Raw genomic sequence first — 17538 nt, forward strand, 5'->3', positions numbered from 1 at the left:
ATGTGAGAATAAATGAATTCGGTAAATGAATAAATTTTGTGAACAGAAATAAATTCAGTAAATGAATGAATTTTGCACAATACAAAACCAACATACAAAAATCAGTAGTGTTTTTCTATACCACCAATGAAAAATATGAAAAGAAAATTAAGAAAACAATTCCACTTAAAATAACATCAAAAAGAATAAAATACTTGGGAATAAACCTAACCAAGGAGATGAGACTTGTACACTGAAACTTATAAAACAATGCTAAAAGAAACTATATAGAAGATACAAACAAAAAGACATCCCATATCCATGGCCTGTAAGATTCAGTATTATTAAGATTCCATATATCTGAAAATAATCTATAAATTCTATCAAAATTCCAACAGCATTTTTTGTAAAAATAGAAAAATTAATTTTAAAATTCATATGGAATCTCAAAGGACCCTGAATAGTAAAAACATTTTTGAAAAAAAAAAGTTGCAGCACTCTCTTCCTGATTCCAAAGCATATTAAAAAGCCACAATGATCACAACAGTGTGGTAATGGCAGAAAGACCAATGGAACAGCATAGAGAACGCAGGAATAAACCCTCGTGAATAGGGTAAAATTGTCTTTGTTTGACAAGAGTGCCAAGACCACTCAATTGGGAAAGGATGGTCTCTTCAACAAATAATCATGGGAAAAACCAGACAGCTACATGCAAAAGAATGAAGGTGGACCCTTATCTTACATCATACACAAAAACTAATATGAAATCATTAAAAATCTAAATATAAGATCTAAAACTACAAAACTCCTAGAAGAAAACATAGAGGAAAAGCTTTATAACACTGGAATGCACAATGATATCTTAGATATGATGCCAAAAGCACAGGCAACCAAAGCAAAAAGGGCCAATGGGGATTGTATCAAACTTAAAAACTTTTGTGTATCAAACGACAGAATAAACAGAGTAAAAAGATAACCTACAGATGGAAAGAAAATATTTATCAATCATTTATTTGGTAAGTCAATATCCACAGAGTATCAAGAACTCCCACAACAAAACTTTGAATAATCCAATTAAAAATGGGCAAAAGACTTGAATAGATGTTTCTACAAAGATGAGTATTTTGCATATTTGTTGAAATTCATTGGAAGGGCTGATGCTGAAATTCCGATACTTCGGCCACCTGATGCAAAGAGCCAACTCATTAGAAAACACTCTGATACTGGAAAAGACTGAAGACAGAGGAGTGGGGGCAGAGGATGAGATGGTTAGATGGCATCACCGACTCAACGGACATGAATTTGAGCAAACTCAGGAAGATAATGGAGGACAGGGGAGCCTGGCATGCTGCAGTCCATGGGGTCGCAAAAAGTCGGACATGACTTAGCGACTGAACAAGAACAACATCAAAGATGATATACCAATGGCCAATAAGCATATGAAAAGATGTTCAACATCACTAATCATCAGAGGAATGCATGTCAAAATCACAATGGGATTATCTCTTCACACCCAATAGAAGGGTTACTATCAAATAAACAAAATTTTAAAAAACAGAAATAACAAATGCTGGTAAGAATGTAGAGAAGTTGCAACACTTGTCTACCTTGGTGGGATTGTAAATGGTGCAACAGCTACGAAGACAGTCTGGAGGCTGCTCAAACCTTAAAACAGAGCAGCGGCTGTCCTGGCCCATCGCCTGCCATTCAGTGTGTGGCTGAGGGTGGGCGCATCTACCTCCAGAAGCACTGAAAACTGGGGCTCGAGTTTACACACTCATGATCCAAGCCACAGAAGCGACCCAAATGTCCACTAAAGAACGAGCGGATGGATGGATAAGCAAAATGTGGTAAACACATACAATGGAATATTAGCCTTAAAAAGGAAAGAAATCCTGTTATACGCTACAATATGGATGAACTTTGAGGATATCATGCTAAATGAAACAAGCCAGCCACAAAAAGTCAAATACTGTATGGGTCCACTTACAGGAGGTACTAAACGAGTAAAATTCACAGCAACAGAAAGTAGAATGGTGGTTATCAGGGGCCAGGGAAAGAAGAAAAGAAAAGTTGTTCAATGGATACAGTATTAGATCTGCAAGATTCAAAAGTTTTGGAGATATCTTTCACAACAACTGAATGTAACCACTAGTTTAAAATTATGATGGTAATTTTTATGTTACATGCTTTTAAAAAATATTACAGTTTTTAAAAAGTGAGAAACTTGTCTGTTCAAAATGCTCTGTAGGTATTTAAAGAAAAAAATATTTAAATACTGATGTGGAGGAAATCTATTATGAAGTTTTAGAAACAGTTTTGGAAGCTAGCATATGAAGTCTAATTCCTTTTTTGTGTGTTTAGTAAAAATATAAAAAAAGGGTCATACACATTGGTAGTAATGACCCTCAAAGATATTGGGCTGTAATCCCCCAAAACTATAAATGTTGTTATATTTGGGAAAAGGGTCTCCGCAAATGTGATTAAGAATTTTAAGACAGGAAGATCATCCTGGATCATCTGAGTCAGCCTGAATGCAACCACATGTATTCTTACAAGAGGGAGACCAATGAAAAGCTGACACACTCAGAGGAGACGGTGATGTGAAGACTGAGACGAGCAAGACTGTAAGAGGCTGGAGGGATGCGACACCAGCCAAGGGACACCGACAGCTGCCAGAAGTGGAAGAGGCAAGAACCGGCGCTCCCCAGCACCTCTGGAGGAACACGGCCGTGCCTCAGTATCAGCCTCCAGGAAGCCTCTTCCTAAATTTTTCTAAAATTCTTACTGAAATATTGTTGATTTACAATGTTGTTAGTTTCAAGCATACAGCAAAGGGATTCAGTTGTGCGTGTACAAAAAAATTTTTCCATTGTAGGCTATTACAAGTATAGTTCCCTGTTGGTTATCTTATAGTACAGTGTATATTTTAACCCCAAACTCCTACTCACCCTAAATTTCAGACTCAACTCCAGAACTGTGAGAGAATAAATTATTGTTGTTTTAAGCTGCCAAATTTGTGGTCATTTGTTTTGGTAGTCATAGAAAACTAATACATGTTTGAAAGCACATAAAAATTTTCTGGATGGATCCACAGAAAATTGTTAACAATGACCACTTTTAGAAGAATGTATATGGGACTAGCTAAAGAATTTTTACTTTTCATTTTAATACATAGGCTTGTCTTTTATTTTAATGAACAACAAGCTTCAATATTCTTTATCAAAATGTTTTTAAAAGCTCTAAAACTTTAAAATTCCAGCCTGGCACCTTGAAGCTGAATCTGTCTATACATATCCCGTAAGCCTCACTTCCTCCCCTTCATATTTTTTGGACATCATATCTCCCTTGAAAAGAGAGATCTGAATCTTATTTATTGCCCAGCATCTAGCAGAGTGCTTTGTCCTCTAACACATAATTTCAAAAACAGCACAATTTCATCAAATTATAGAACTCTTAAATATAAAATAAATGTGTTCTGAGTTTATAAATAAAATTTTGCATGCTGAATGTATTTAAAATGTGAAAGGGAAACATGATATAAGAGATTAATAGAATTCTAAAGCAAAGCCTTTTTTGAAGTGAAAAATTAGTAAGTAATAGATTTCAAAAATTTAGAAGATTTTTGTCACTGTTTTCTTAGTACCTACTTTTTGATTATAAAATCCATTAAAAGAAGGAAATTTTAACTTTAGATCATTCATTTGGTAAAGTCATGAGAGGAGAGCAGTTGCTTGCAATAAATCTTATTATAGAGCACTCTAGTCAAAATTAAATTCAACCAAAACTGTCCTGTTGGATGTTGGAGTTGGAGCTGAGTTCTAGCACTTGTTTTGCCATATACTAGCTGAGTCTCAGTTTTATCATCATCATTACAGTACCATCTTCATGTGATTCCTTATTTAATACACATTTCCAGAGCATTCATTACATGCCAGGCAGTATTCTAAGCACTTCACATACATTAACTCGTTTATTTCTCATAACTCTTGAGATTGACATTATTATTCCATTTTACAGATGAGAAAACCGAGGCATAGAGGCTAAGTAACTTGCTTCACGTGATTCAACTAATTGTCATGGTGAACTGTTGAAGTGAAAAATGATATTTTGCCTTACATATATTAAGAATCTCTCCAAATACCTGTATTATTCCCCTGCCACACAAGTACACTTAGTATGTAGCTAAGTGCCTAATATAGAGTAGCGTGAGATCATAACATGTTACTCTGTATTAGGCACTTAGCTACATACTGAGTACAGGAAGTGAAATACAGTAGCCCAGTGGCAATGTACCATGAGGGTGTAACAGAGGCAATTAATCTAGACTGGAGCATCAGGGAAGGTCTCCCTGAGAAAGTGATATTTAGGCTGAGAACTAAAGGAAATTAATAGTGATTAGCCAGACCTAGGCACAATGACTAGATATAACAAGAGAATGTTTCAGGCATGTGGGTGAAAGCTGACAAGAGCTAGGCAAGATAAAGAAAGAACTGCAACCTATGTGGCCAAAACAGAAGCTGAGAAAAAGGGCAGACTGGAAAGGGTCTCATCATACAAAGCCAGGGACTTTATGCAAGGAAGTAGTACTGTGCGTGTGTGTGTTAGTTCCTCAGTCATGTCCAACTCTTTGTGACTCCTTGGACTGTAGCCCTCCAGACTTCTCTGTCCATGGAATTTTCCAGGCAAGAAGACTAGAGTAGGTAGCCATTCCCTCCTCCAGGGGATCTTCCCAACTCCAAGGATTGAATCCAGGTCTCCTGCATTGCAAACAGATTTTTTACCATCTGAGCCACCAGGGAAGACCCATCATGGCAAATAGCAAGCATTCAAGAAACAGTAGCTATCATTACTATATTATTATAAGCATCATCTCAGAGTCATTTAGAGATCTTAGACAGACTTCAGCTCAGTTCAGTTGCTTAGTGGTGTCTGACTCTTTACAACCCCATGGACTGCAGCACGCCAGGCCTCCCTGTCCATCACTAACTCCCTGAGCTTACTCAAACTCATGTCCATTGAGTCGGTGATGCCATCCAACCACCTCATCCTCTCATCATCCCCTTCTCCTCCCACCTTCATTCTTTCCCAGCATCAGGGTCTTTTCAAATGAGTCAGTTCTTCACATCAGTTGGCCAAAATATTGGAGTCTCAGCTTCAAGATCAGTCCGTCCAATGAATATTCAGGACTGATTTCCTTTAGGATAGACTGGGTGGATCACCCTGCAGTCCAAGGGACTCTCAAGAGTCTTCTCCAACACCACAGTTCAAAAGCATCAATTCTTTGGAGCTCAGCTTTCTTTATATTCCAACTCTCACATCCATGCATGACTACTGGAAAAACCGTATCTTTGACTAGACAGACCTTTGTTGGCAATGTCTCTGCTTTTTAATATGCTGTCTTAAGACTTAATCAAACCCACATTTTAATCTTCTGGTTCAAGAAAGGCCTAAGTTAGCTTAGGGTTCTTAGGACTGAGTAAAGCAAGTCTCTGATCTAAAACAAGTTTGTTGGGTATATAAGCAATCTATTCTTTCTTATCCTATAGAAAGCAGATTTACTGAAAGTTAAATAAGTAAAGCCTGGATAACTCAATCAGTAGAGCTCCAGACTTTTGACTTCCCTGGTGGCTCAGATGGTAAAAAAATAAAAATAAAAAATCTGCCTGCAATGCAGGAGACCTGGGTTTGACCCCTGGGGGAGTTACGAAGATCTCTTGAAGAAGGAAATGGCTACCCAATCCAATATTCTTGCCTGGAGAATTCCATAGACAGATGAGCCTGACCAGTCACAAAAAGTCAGACATGACTGACTGACTAACACTTTCACCTCTCAAACAAGTAAATGTCATTTTATATTACTCAGGAGACTATCCATATTTCACTTGGAGGAATTCCCCATATTAAATGTAGGTCAAAATAAGCAGGCAGTCCTCTAAAGCATAAAAAACTGTTTTCTTTTACTGCCCAGAGATTTCTGATATGGGATTTAATCTTTACTCACAAATGAAGAACTCATGCTAGTTCAGGACTGGGGGTTTTCATGAGACTTTCTTTTCTTTTCTTTCTTTCTTTTCTTTTTTTTTTTAAGCAATGTATCATATAAGAAAGGGCCAAAAGAAAAGTGTGGAATTACAGTACTGAAAAAAACATCTAAAACACAAGAATGAGAGACTTCATATAGCAAATGAATTAGGACACAAAATGATGAAAAACAAACACTGCAAATAAATACATAAAAGAAATGAAACAGCAAAATGAATTAGAGAATAAGATGTTCTAGATAGCCAAGTTTGCTAGAGGTTTGTCTCTGAAATATCAATTATATTATATAACTTTTTTCCATGTAAAATAAATCTAAGAAAATACATAAGCTTCACACTCTTTTAAACAAAATCGACTGATAATTATTTAAAATTTTCAGGATAATCCATTTGAGTAATCAATGTAGCAATACCCTCAAGAGGTACTGCCAAAGAGTTATGAGGGAATCTTGTATCAAAATCAAGTGGTTCCAATATGGCGTTTTTGAATTTTAATGTTCTGTAGCTTTCCTTCCTCAAACTTCCTGATCAAACTAAGACTTCTAGTTAACTTGTAAGCAGTGCTAATTTTAGCTCTTGATTTAAAGAAGCAAGCAGGGTGAAACTGTGCATAAAGAGGGAGCAGGACCTACTTAAAGGAAGTCAGTAAAATTTAGAATGCAGAAAAGACTTTTTTGGTTTATTTCCTGGCAGTTAACTTTCAGATAAATAAAATGCGACTTTAAGTCTTATGACTGAAGAAAGAAAAGGACGACTGATTAAACAAACATTTTCAAGACATACTTGAGACTATTCAACTTTTTTCCTCATCTTCATAGAAAGAATTTAAAACTCATTTTAATTAATAATCTCTAAGAAATATAATCAAGATGGAGAAGGAAATGGCAACCTACCCCAGTATTCTTGTCTGGAAAATCCCACGGACAGAGGAACCTGGTGGGCTCCAGTTGATCGGATCACAAAGAGTCAGACACGACTGAGCAACGAAACAACAGCAACAAGAAATATAATCAAGATACTGAAGAAGCAAGTTTCTAATCTCGTAATAAAATAAACATCACCTTTGAAGAGACAGCAGTCACCAAGGCTTATCTGACATCATATCTATGCCAAAAATGTCTGACCATTCCAACAAAGTCAGAATTTATACTTTGCATCTCTGAACAAAGATCATATTCCAGGAATAAGCAACTGCTGTTACCAATTAAGTGAAAATAATGTTTTCTGTGGCACTTAAAAAGAGTTATGGAAGAAAAAAGAAAGAGCTCAGTAAAAAAGCATACCACAAAGAGGACATTTGTTTGGGACATGAGTTTCCTCGGAAACTTATGGAGAGACCTGTATGAAATCATGTTTAGCTTAATACAGATAGAAATAAATAAAAAAACTATATATGTGTGCATATGCGTGAGTTAGTATACATACACACCCAGCTCTGTTTACTGAGAGGACCTCGGAACAATGACACCCCAGAAATAAGCACATCTAGATCTTGGTTTCTATCAATAAATATCACAGTCTCACAGAAGGAACCAGGGCTGATTCTATGGCTGGGATGGGGAAAATACTAGATCGGTCTGGAGCATCTTGCTGTACCAGAAAAGTGCTCAGAATGAGCTAAAATAAATAACATAGAATCAGATTATAAAACAGATATTCATATTGATATAGATAACTGGTTAAAAGAAAAATAAATGGGGGAGAACAGACAAATTTTTGTTACAAAATTCCAAACAATCTACATAGATACTGTTCCAACTTCAGTAAGCAGAACTTATTTATGCCCCTCATTCACTTTGAGGATGGGCTAGACTCAAGAGACTCACTTCCAAAGAATAGGTATAGAAAGGAAAAAATAGTAACTTTACTTCTCAACCTGGCAAACACTACCTTAACCAAGTGTTCAAGGTTAACATCATCAGTGATATCATATATTCCCTTGATAAGAAATGATGGTGTTCTGTGACATTCTTTCCAAAAACACATAACCCTTGTCTAATAATGAAAAAAAAAACATGGGACAAACCTGGAAGAAGAATATTCCACAAAATAACTGACTAAGACTCAAAACTGTCAAGACCATGGAGACAAAGTAAGACTTAGAAACTGTCAAAGACCACAGGAGACTAAGAGAGACAACAACTAGATGCAACAGGTTAGCCAGGAGTGGGTCCTCAATCAGAAAGGCGATGTGAATAGAAAACTACAGATATCCCAACAAAGCCTGGAGTTCAGTTAAAAGGAATGCATCAATGTTGGTTTCTTCATTTTGACATATGTGCCATCTAAGATATTAACAATAGAGGAGATCAGATGAGAGGTATACAGAATGCTATATCTTAGCAAATTTTCTGTAAATCTAAAATTATTACAAAATAAAAACGGTTATTTTTTAAAGGTTTTGTAAAAAAAAACACCAAAAACCTGAAAAACAAAAAACCCTGTCATTTACCTTCAAAAAAGTCATGTCTTGAAAAACAAAATTTTTTAAAAGTGCGATACCTCAGACCTACTAGAATGGCTAAAACTAAAAAAAAAAAACAAAACTGGTGAAACTAAATGCTGACATGGATGTCAAGCAAAAAGAACTCCCATTCATTGCTAGTGGAAACACAAGATGGCATTGCCACTTTTGAAAAGTTTGGCAGTTTCTTACAAAGCTAAACACTGTCTTACCAAGCTAAACACTGTCTTACCCTATGGCCCAGCAATCACACTCGTAGGTATCTACACAGGAGAACTAAAAATTTATATGCCACACACAAATGTTTATAGCAGCTTTGTTCATAATTATAAAAAACTAGAAGTGACCCAGATATCCTTCAATAGGTGAATGGATAAACTGTGATACACACACACAATGAAATCTTATTCAGTAATAAAAAGAAATGAGCTATCAAGCCAAGAAAAAACATGGGAGAACCTTAAATAGATACTCTTAAGTGAAAGAAGGAGATCCAACCAATCCATTCTGAAGGAGATCAGCCCTGGGATTTCTTTGGAAGGAATGATGCTAAAGCTGCAACTCCAGTACTTTGGACACCTCATGCGAAGAGTTGACTTATTGGAAAAGACTCTGATGCTGGGAGGGATTGGGGGCAGGAGGAGAAGCGGACGACAGAGGATGAGACGGCTGGATGGCGTCACTGACTCGATGGACGTCAGTCTGAGTGAACTCTGGGAGTTGGTGATGGACAGGGAGGCCTGGCGTGCTGCGATTCATGGGGTTGCAAAGAGTCAGACACGACTGAGCGACTGAACTGAACTGAAGTGAAAGAAGCCAGTCTGAAAAGGTTACATAGTATATGATTCTAATTATATTACATTCTGGAAGAGTGAAAACTATGAAGACAATAAAAAGATCAATGCTGCCAGAGGGTGGGGGAGGGAGAAAGGATGAATAGGTGAATTATAAGAGATTTTTAGGGCAGTGAAACTATTCTCTACGATAGTATAATGGTGGATAAATAACATTATAAATGTCAAAACTTACAGAAGTTCACAACATAAAAAGTAAACTTTAATGCATGCTAATTTTAGAAAGTCATTTTGGAGACTGAGGAATCCCATAAAATGTGTGAAACCATCTCATTGAAGCGGGTGGGGACAAAGAACTGACTTAAGCAACTTTGGAAATGAATGGACTTTAACACTAAAGGCAAAAGGAACTGGACATAAGCACTGTATTTAGTGTCGTTTAGTCACTAAGTCATGTCTGACTCTTTTGCAACCCCGTGGGCTGTAGCCTGTCAGGCTCCTCTGTCCATGGGATTTCCCAGACAAGAATACAGGAGTGGGCTGCCATCTCCTTCTCCAGGGCATCTTCCCAACCCACCCATGTCTCCTGCTTGGCAGGCGGATTCTTTACCACTGAGCCACCTGGGAAGCCCTGCACTTCTAGTTAATAAAGTTATTTTTTATGGGAGTATGGATTAAAAATTCAGATAGTGCTACGTATGTCTACTGGAGCTGAATAGAACTCCTGTTTAATTTGGTATAGAAACAGATAGCGACATATAGGAATATCTATAGATGTCTATATATACCAGTTAGTATATATACCTATTAGTCCTGTTAGTTGAGAGTGCCTAAAAGAAATGACACCCCAGTAGCAATGAGAACACTTACTGCCCAGATCTTGGTTTTTATTACCATTCTCCAATGAAAAGTCCCAGGATATCCAGGAGAAATGACTAATTCTAGCACTGTGACAAGAAATATACAAGATGAGCTTATTGCATCTTGTAGTGTTGGGAACTGCTAAAAAAAATAATTAAATAAAACACACACACACACACACAGATATGGGAATGTTAAAGGGGAACAAGAGCCAACTGAGAGAATACTCAATGGATAAAGCTGGAACAATTCGAGCAACAAAGTAAAGCAATACTGGAATATAACTCAAAGTATAAAATACCCTTCAGTTTATACTGATATGAATCCTTGACTAAAATAATAAATGGGGAAAGAGAGACAAATTCTCCACGCAGAAGAAATTCAAATAAAATATCCAGCTATTCCGCCCCAAGGACAGGGAGCACAATCCCTCACTTCCTAAGTGGGCTGTACAAAATTACTTCCTTCCGAAGACCACAATGAAAGGGGAAAAGAGTTAACTCTGTAGTGGAGAAACCAGACAAACACTACTTTAGCCAGATGATCAAGGCCAATACCAACAGTCATAAACCATGTCGATAGTACCCTTTATATGACACAATTAAAATGGCATTCTCTCTGTGATCTTCCTCCCCAAAACACATAACCCCAGTCTAATTATGAGAAAAACATCAGATAAATTCCAATACATGTGCATTCTACTATATACCTAAACAATACCCCTAAAAACTTCCATATATTTTAAAGGTTTTAAAAATTAGGGGGAAACAGTGAGGTGGGGAAGCCAGATCCATCGTCTCTCTCAGTCAACACAAACATAAAGCTATCATTTTTCCATGATTCTTAGTTGAAGACTTTCCAAATTAGTCTGCTAAGATATTGCTATATCCAAAGACACATAAACACTGGTTAGTTGTACACTTTATTACATGGAGAAAACTATGCCAGTTTTGGCCAACAAACATTTTCTGTCCACCTTATTTGTCCTAAGCACCGCTTGAAGCATTGAAATAACCTCACAGATTGAAAAAAAAAAAAAGCTCCTGTGCCCTGCTTTCATTTCTGTGAGGAAATGAGACAATATACAAGCAAACAATAAATGACCTATCATATAGCAATAAATGCTATAAAGTTAAAAAAAAAAAAGTGAGGTAAATGTGACCAAGAGGGCCACACTAATTGGAGCTTGGGAAATGCCTCTTTAAGGAGATGACATTTGAGTTGAGAACTGAGTGATGCCTATACACAAAGACAAGCTTGAGGCAGGATAGAGCAGGTAGGAAGTTCCAGGCAGAGAGAACACACACAAAGGCCAAAAAGAGTAACTTTTAAGTATTTGAGATAAATCAAGTGGGCAAGGCAACTGCCTAGAAACAAGGTAAGCAACATATCCTGAACTCTACAGGTACAAATATGCATTTACAGTAATTGAAATAAAGCTTAAAAAAAATTCAAACCTCTCCAACACTGATCACCAGGAATTCATCAATCATTAGATCCACATCTAGACTCTTCGCCCCCATTCAGTCCTATCTCCCACTGCCACAACTGTCCATCCCTCATATGGTAAAAATGCTATTTTGAACTGTTCTTCCACCTTCCCTCTAAAACCACCATGTCTGTGGTTCACATTTCCTTATGTCTCTGATAGAAGTATTTAAGAAAAAAAGGCAAGAGGGAGAGTCTACCCAGAAAATGGTCCTGAATTCTCCCTAACAGATCTCATTATTTCACACAGTACAGCCAGAAGTTATGTGCAACGACACTGAACAGACTAACTTGGGTTCAAACTGAGGTGCTATCAGCTGTATGATTTTGAGCAAGCTGCATAAACTTTCTAAGACTCAGTTTCCTCATCTGTAAAAGGCTGTGAGAATTAAAACGTGGCACCCAGTAGAATATTCAATAAATGTTAACTACTGCTGGTAGAAGTAGCTGAGCATTTATTTTGTTCAAGAACTAGAGCTGGCCAGAGGGATTACAGAAATGACAATTTGCTACAGCAAACTGTTTGAGAGATAAAATTGTCAAACTCCCTTAGGTCAGGGGCTTTGTCTTTTTCTGGTTCACCAGTGTATTCCCAGAATCTAGAACAATGTTAACACATGGTAGGCATCAATATTTGTTGAATGAATGAATGAGACTCCATTAAGACAATGGAGCATAAAGGAACTTGACTTTGCTCCAATATAAAGAAAAATTTTCCTTCCCCATCAAGATCTTAAACAATAACCTAAGGCACTATTAAATACATTTATTATTTTTCATTGCTTTCCCAAAACCTAAGACAGTGTTCATAATATTAGGGTACTCAAATTTATTGCCGTTAAAACTCTGCTGTTAAAATTAAGCTGTTGATCAAAAATTTTTAAGTAATAAATTATACAGTTTATTGTTAAGGAATGTTTTTGCTTGCTGTTGCCTGAGTGAACAAACTTTAAAAACTTGTGTAAATTTTTTTTTCATGAGTTTACCCATTATGTTTATGTTGGCAAATATATATTGATTTCACCTTTCTCTATGTCATTTTATAAAAACATTACAGTTTATCCAGTCATTTAAGAAAAATCCAAATCTTTTACAATTTCTTAAGTTTCAAAGATGGTTACCTTCATTATCAGCTCTTTAGGTCAAAGAAGGACTTTTCAGGGTGATAACGGAGAAAGGAGGAGTTCACCTCTCTCAAAATGAGTTTTCAATTACTATAATTATGCATAAAATAAGACAGGGAGCATTTCTGGGCCAACACTTGAAGGCTTGAGTCCCATAAGAATTAAACTGGAGCCATGCATAAATTTGGGGCAAGTTCTGCAAAAACCTCTTCTTCCTCTATTGCCGCTGAATGAAAAACTCATTGCTAAGATTCATCAACATGAGTGTATTTTCTAACACATAGTAGCCGCTCTGGCCACACGATTTTCACCATTTTCTATCCCAGAAACAAAAACGTACACGTTTAAACCCGGCCTGACAATTACCACAATGGCAGGGTAGCTATCTCGACAGCCACAGTGGTTAAGAGCTTAAAAAGTAAGAATCTAGTTTACCGAGACCTCACCTTAAAGTAGCAAGGCCTGATTAACCTACACTGCTGGCTATTGTATGGGTCCCCCAAAGCTTCAAAGCTGGGAATATACCTGAACTCTACTGACACCTTCCGAGACAGAAAGCCAGGCGGAAGGGCGGAGCGATGCGATCCGAATCGTTTTAAATCGCAGCAAGCCGGCGGGGCCGCAGGTGCGCGGGTCGGGCACAGGTGCGCGGGCAGGCCCCGGGACCACTGTCCTTGTCACGCTCTGAGGCGACCAGCGCCCTTCACAACCACCACAGCCCACGGAGGTTCTCTCTCATTCATTCATTCATTTGACAATTACGCGAGGAGCGCCGTAGCAGGGCCGGCTCGTAGGCTCCCCGGCCCCAGCACCCGAACACCCTGAGCCGCCAGACGCGGCCCTGCGCCGCACGCATCCCTCGGGCGCGGCCGCCCGCACCCCGCCGCGCCGCGCTCCGGTCACCCGGATCCCGGCCCGGGCCTCAGCCGCACCCGAGCGCCCACGCCCCCCGCCCTCCCTGCCGCCAGTCCCCCGGCCTCCGCCCCGCTCCGCCGCCTGACCCGCCGGGTTTGTGGGGCGAGGAAAGCGCGCGTCCGCGGAAGCCCCCGCCCCCCGAGCCCGGGGCGAGGGGCCGCTCCGCGCGCGCCACTCGTGAACCTGAGGGGCCTAGGCGGGTGGGTCGGGCCCACAGTCCACTCACCTCCGCCGGGCCAGAACCGAGAGGTTGCTCTAAGCCGTTTGAAACCGCTTGGGCCGCCGCACACCCCGCAGTGTCCTCGTTGTTTATTGGTCCTGGGAGGACCGCCCATTGTCCTTCCATTGGTTCGTTTGAAAGAACTGTGGGCACGCGCCGCCCGCAGCCTTAAAGGGGCCGTGCGCAGCCGTGCTTCCTTTGGAGCCTGACTCTGCTTGGTCCTGTAGGGAGGTCTCGGGGCGAGGAGCGAAAGGTTAAAACTGTCCTGGAAGAAAGCTGTGTGAAGAGCTAGCTGTGCCTTCTGGGTACTCAGCAGGTTTGCTTTACTTAATTGCACGTCTTTAAACTCCTGTCAGTCAGTCAGTTCAGTCACTCAGTCTTGTCCGACTTTTTGCGACAACCTGCCAGGCCTCCCTGTCCATCGCCATTCCTGGAGCTTGCTCAAACTCAAATCCGTCGAGTCGGTGATGCCATCCAACCATCTCATCCTCTGTCGTCCCCTTACCCTCCTGCCTTCAATCTGTCCCCAGCATCAGGGTCTTTAACAATGAATCAGTTCTTTGCATCAGGTGGACAAAGTATTGGAGACGCAAACAACACCTGGCAATTTTTTTTCCGAGTCATTTTATTCACAAATATTTGTGTGCAGCTGAGTGAGTGAAGGAAACCAGAAAGGCAACTAAGATACAGTGGAAGGAGGGTGAATGGAGCCAGGACGATGGATCCTGGTCTTGGACCTGCTCTGAGTAAAGCACTTTTCTCAGTAAATCATGTGGAACCGGGATAATGATGTTTCCCTTATAAATTTAGTGTGTTGAATTAATATAACTAATTGAGTGTCTAGAAACAGGCTTTGAACAGTAATGTATTCTTCAAAGACTTAATACTCTGGTTATTTGTAAAAATGAGAGACTTGGTTAATATGGTTCCTGAAATTCTTGTTTTGTCTCTACATTCAGTGTTTCTATGGATAAGACCTGATCCTAACTTCCAAGGAATTTGCAAACTACAGTTGTCAGAGGAATAAACGTATAGAACTAGTCACTAAAATTCAAGCAATGTGAGAACAATATAAAAAGCTGTAGATGTTTAGGGGAAGGGAGAAAATAGATGGTGAAGGATCTGTGAAGGGGATGTATTTTTAATCTGAGATTTAAACTGTATGTAGCCAAGAGGGTAAGAAATGGAGAAGGGTTGGGTGAAAGTAATAAAACAATAGTTTTTGTTTTAATCTATCACATTGGCAAAGATGAAAAAGTTTAACAACTTTTGGTTAGCTAAGAGTTAGAGAAATAGACATTCAAAGTCACTTGTCAGTAAAAGTATAACTGGTACAAACTTTTAGGAGGCCAATTTAACAGTTATGAAAATGTAAAATGTATATAGTCTCTGGCCAAATAATGCTACTGATGGGAATTTGTCATACAGATTTATGCATGTATGCAAAGAAAAATGTACAAAGACACTCACTATGCACTGATTTAGAAAACAAACACATCAACAACAAAATACCCTAAAAATTACACGTTCATTTATAGGGAACTTATATAAATTATGGTATATCCATTCAACAGAATACTATACAACTGTTAAAAAGAATATGGTTAATCTATATGCACCAGTTAGAAAAATGCACAAATTTTATTTAATTGAAAAAAAAGGCAAGTTGCAGAAAAGCATACGTATATGGACTGATTTGGGGGCTTCCCCAGTGGCTCAGCAGTAAAGAATCTGCCTGCAATGCAGAAGCCACAGGAGACACAGGTTCGATCCCTTGGTCTGGGAGATCCCCTGGAGGAGGGCATGGCAACGCATTCCAGTATTCTTGCCTGGAGAATCCCATGGACAGAGGAGCCTGGCAGGCTACAGTCCGTCGGGTTGCAAAAGGGTCAGACATGACTGAAGTGACTTGGCACATGGAATGCTTTTATTATACATGGTTATAAATGTATGTGTATATGTGTGCTTGCCTGAAAATGGTTAGAGCAATACTGGAATTTCAAAAAACTTAAGCGGGATGGGACTCATTAGGGAGGAAAATGAATTTTTTACCACTGACATATTAAAACATTTGTTTTAGTAGGAGAAGGAAGAATGTATAGTCGTGGGAGAAGTATGGGCACAGAGACAAGAAAATACATTTTATGTTGGGGGTTAGACCTGTGGGTTGATTTTAGAAGAGGGTTTATATTAAGAAGTTAGTGGGACACAAGAGTAACTGAGAAAGGAACAATTTTTGGAGGGTCTTGAATACTAGCGTAAGGAATTTGTACTTTATTAAAGTAGGCAGTGACGAGCTACTGAAGATTTCTGAGCAAGGGAGTGACAAAATCAGAATTGCACTTTAGGAAAACTAACTAGCTTGATTGTCTAATTCTAAAATGGTTAGAGTTGAGAGCCCAGTTAGGAGTCTGATATGAACAATGGAAATGATGAGAAAAGATTCGAGAAAGAGGGAAAGTTTTGGCAACAGACTAAGTTAGGAATAAAGGTGAGAGTGGGACCCATTTAGAGAGATGAATCAAAGAGTGTGGCCAGGATTTGAGAGCCTAGGGAATGGGAGGCAATGATTGCCCAGATGGAAGTAGAAAGTCAGGAGAAGCCAGTCTCATAGGGAAGACAAGATGTTTTGTTTCAGACCTGTTTACTTTTACATAGCAATGAGATATATAAATAGAATCGTGTAAGTAGGCCTAGGGAGTCCAGGATGAGAATTTTGAGAAGAGACTGGACTCAAGTGATATAAGAGTCACCTCCTTGGAGTGAAAAGGTGAAACTGTGGCTGAGACCACAGAGTGAGAGAGTGGTGAGAATGAAAAGATGAGCAATGCAGATAAATCCACAGGCAGAGGGAGCAGGGAGGAGCCGATCTGAGCAAAATGTCACCCTAACCTTTGAGAAACAGGCTAGCAGTATATAGAAATAGTCTTCTTCAGTCATTGATCATTGACATGTTTACTTTATTTAAATATTATCAGAAATAAATTGAAGATTACATGTAAGGAGAGAGTGATGGTAACCTGGAATTTGGTGAATAAACAATGTGCAGAGTCTAGATCCTGGAGATTTAGAGTTTAGAACAAGATGGCAAAATCCCTTTTTGTCTTATTTGGTTTAGGTGCAACCCCACTAGAAGGTGGGCATTAAATATCTGATTCCCTTAATTTATTCATTCATTCAGCAAATATCTTTTGAGCACCTAGTATGTGCAGGACTGTTCTAGGCATTTGGGATTATCCATAAATAAAATATACCTCCCCCCGCCAAAAAAAACCCCTCCTCTTATGGTGCTCACATTATAATGAGGAAGCATAAACAGTCAACACTTAAAAAATCATATAGTATGTTATTGTGCAATGGGAAAATAGAAAAGAATGAAACAGGGTAGAAGGAATTGGGAAGTGCAGTTGGAAAGACTATAATTTTATGAAGGGTGGTCAGAGTTTCATTGAGATCACATTTGAGCAAACGCTTGAAAAAAGGCAAAGCAGTTCACCATGAGTATATCTAGAGGAAGAAAGTGCTAGCCAGAGGGAACAGCTATGCAAAGAGCCTAAGTTGGGTTGCATACCTGGCAGGTTTGAGAAAGAGCAGAGTATTTGGCAGCAGGAAGGTAGTAGCAGCTGCGGTCCTGCTGGTAATAGAGAGA

At 39.0% G+C, this 17538-nt stretch overlaps 1 protein-coding gene across 2 annotated transcripts in view; it reads right to left on the bottom strand.

Moving 5' to 3' along the window:
- Positions 1-13925, bottom strand: part of CKAP5 (cytoskeleton associated protein 5) — a 95320-nt gene extending 81395 nt beyond the window's left edge. For both annotated transcript variants that reach the window (XM_068989358.1, XM_068989357.1), the window contains exon 1: positions 13896-13925. The gene's annotated coding sequence lies outside the window, so the exon portion shown is untranslated. The remainder of the gene's footprint in view (positions 1-13895) is intronic.
- Between the last annotated feature and the right edge of the window lie 3613 nt (positions 13926-17538).

The sequence above is a fragment of the Capricornis sumatraensis genome, chromosome 16 (genome assembly GCF_032405125.1).
Source record: "Capricornis sumatraensis isolate serow.1 chromosome 16, serow.2, whole genome shotgun sequence".
Lineage (NCBI taxonomy): Eukaryota > Metazoa > Chordata > Mammalia > Artiodactyla > Bovidae > Capricornis > Capricornis sumatraensis.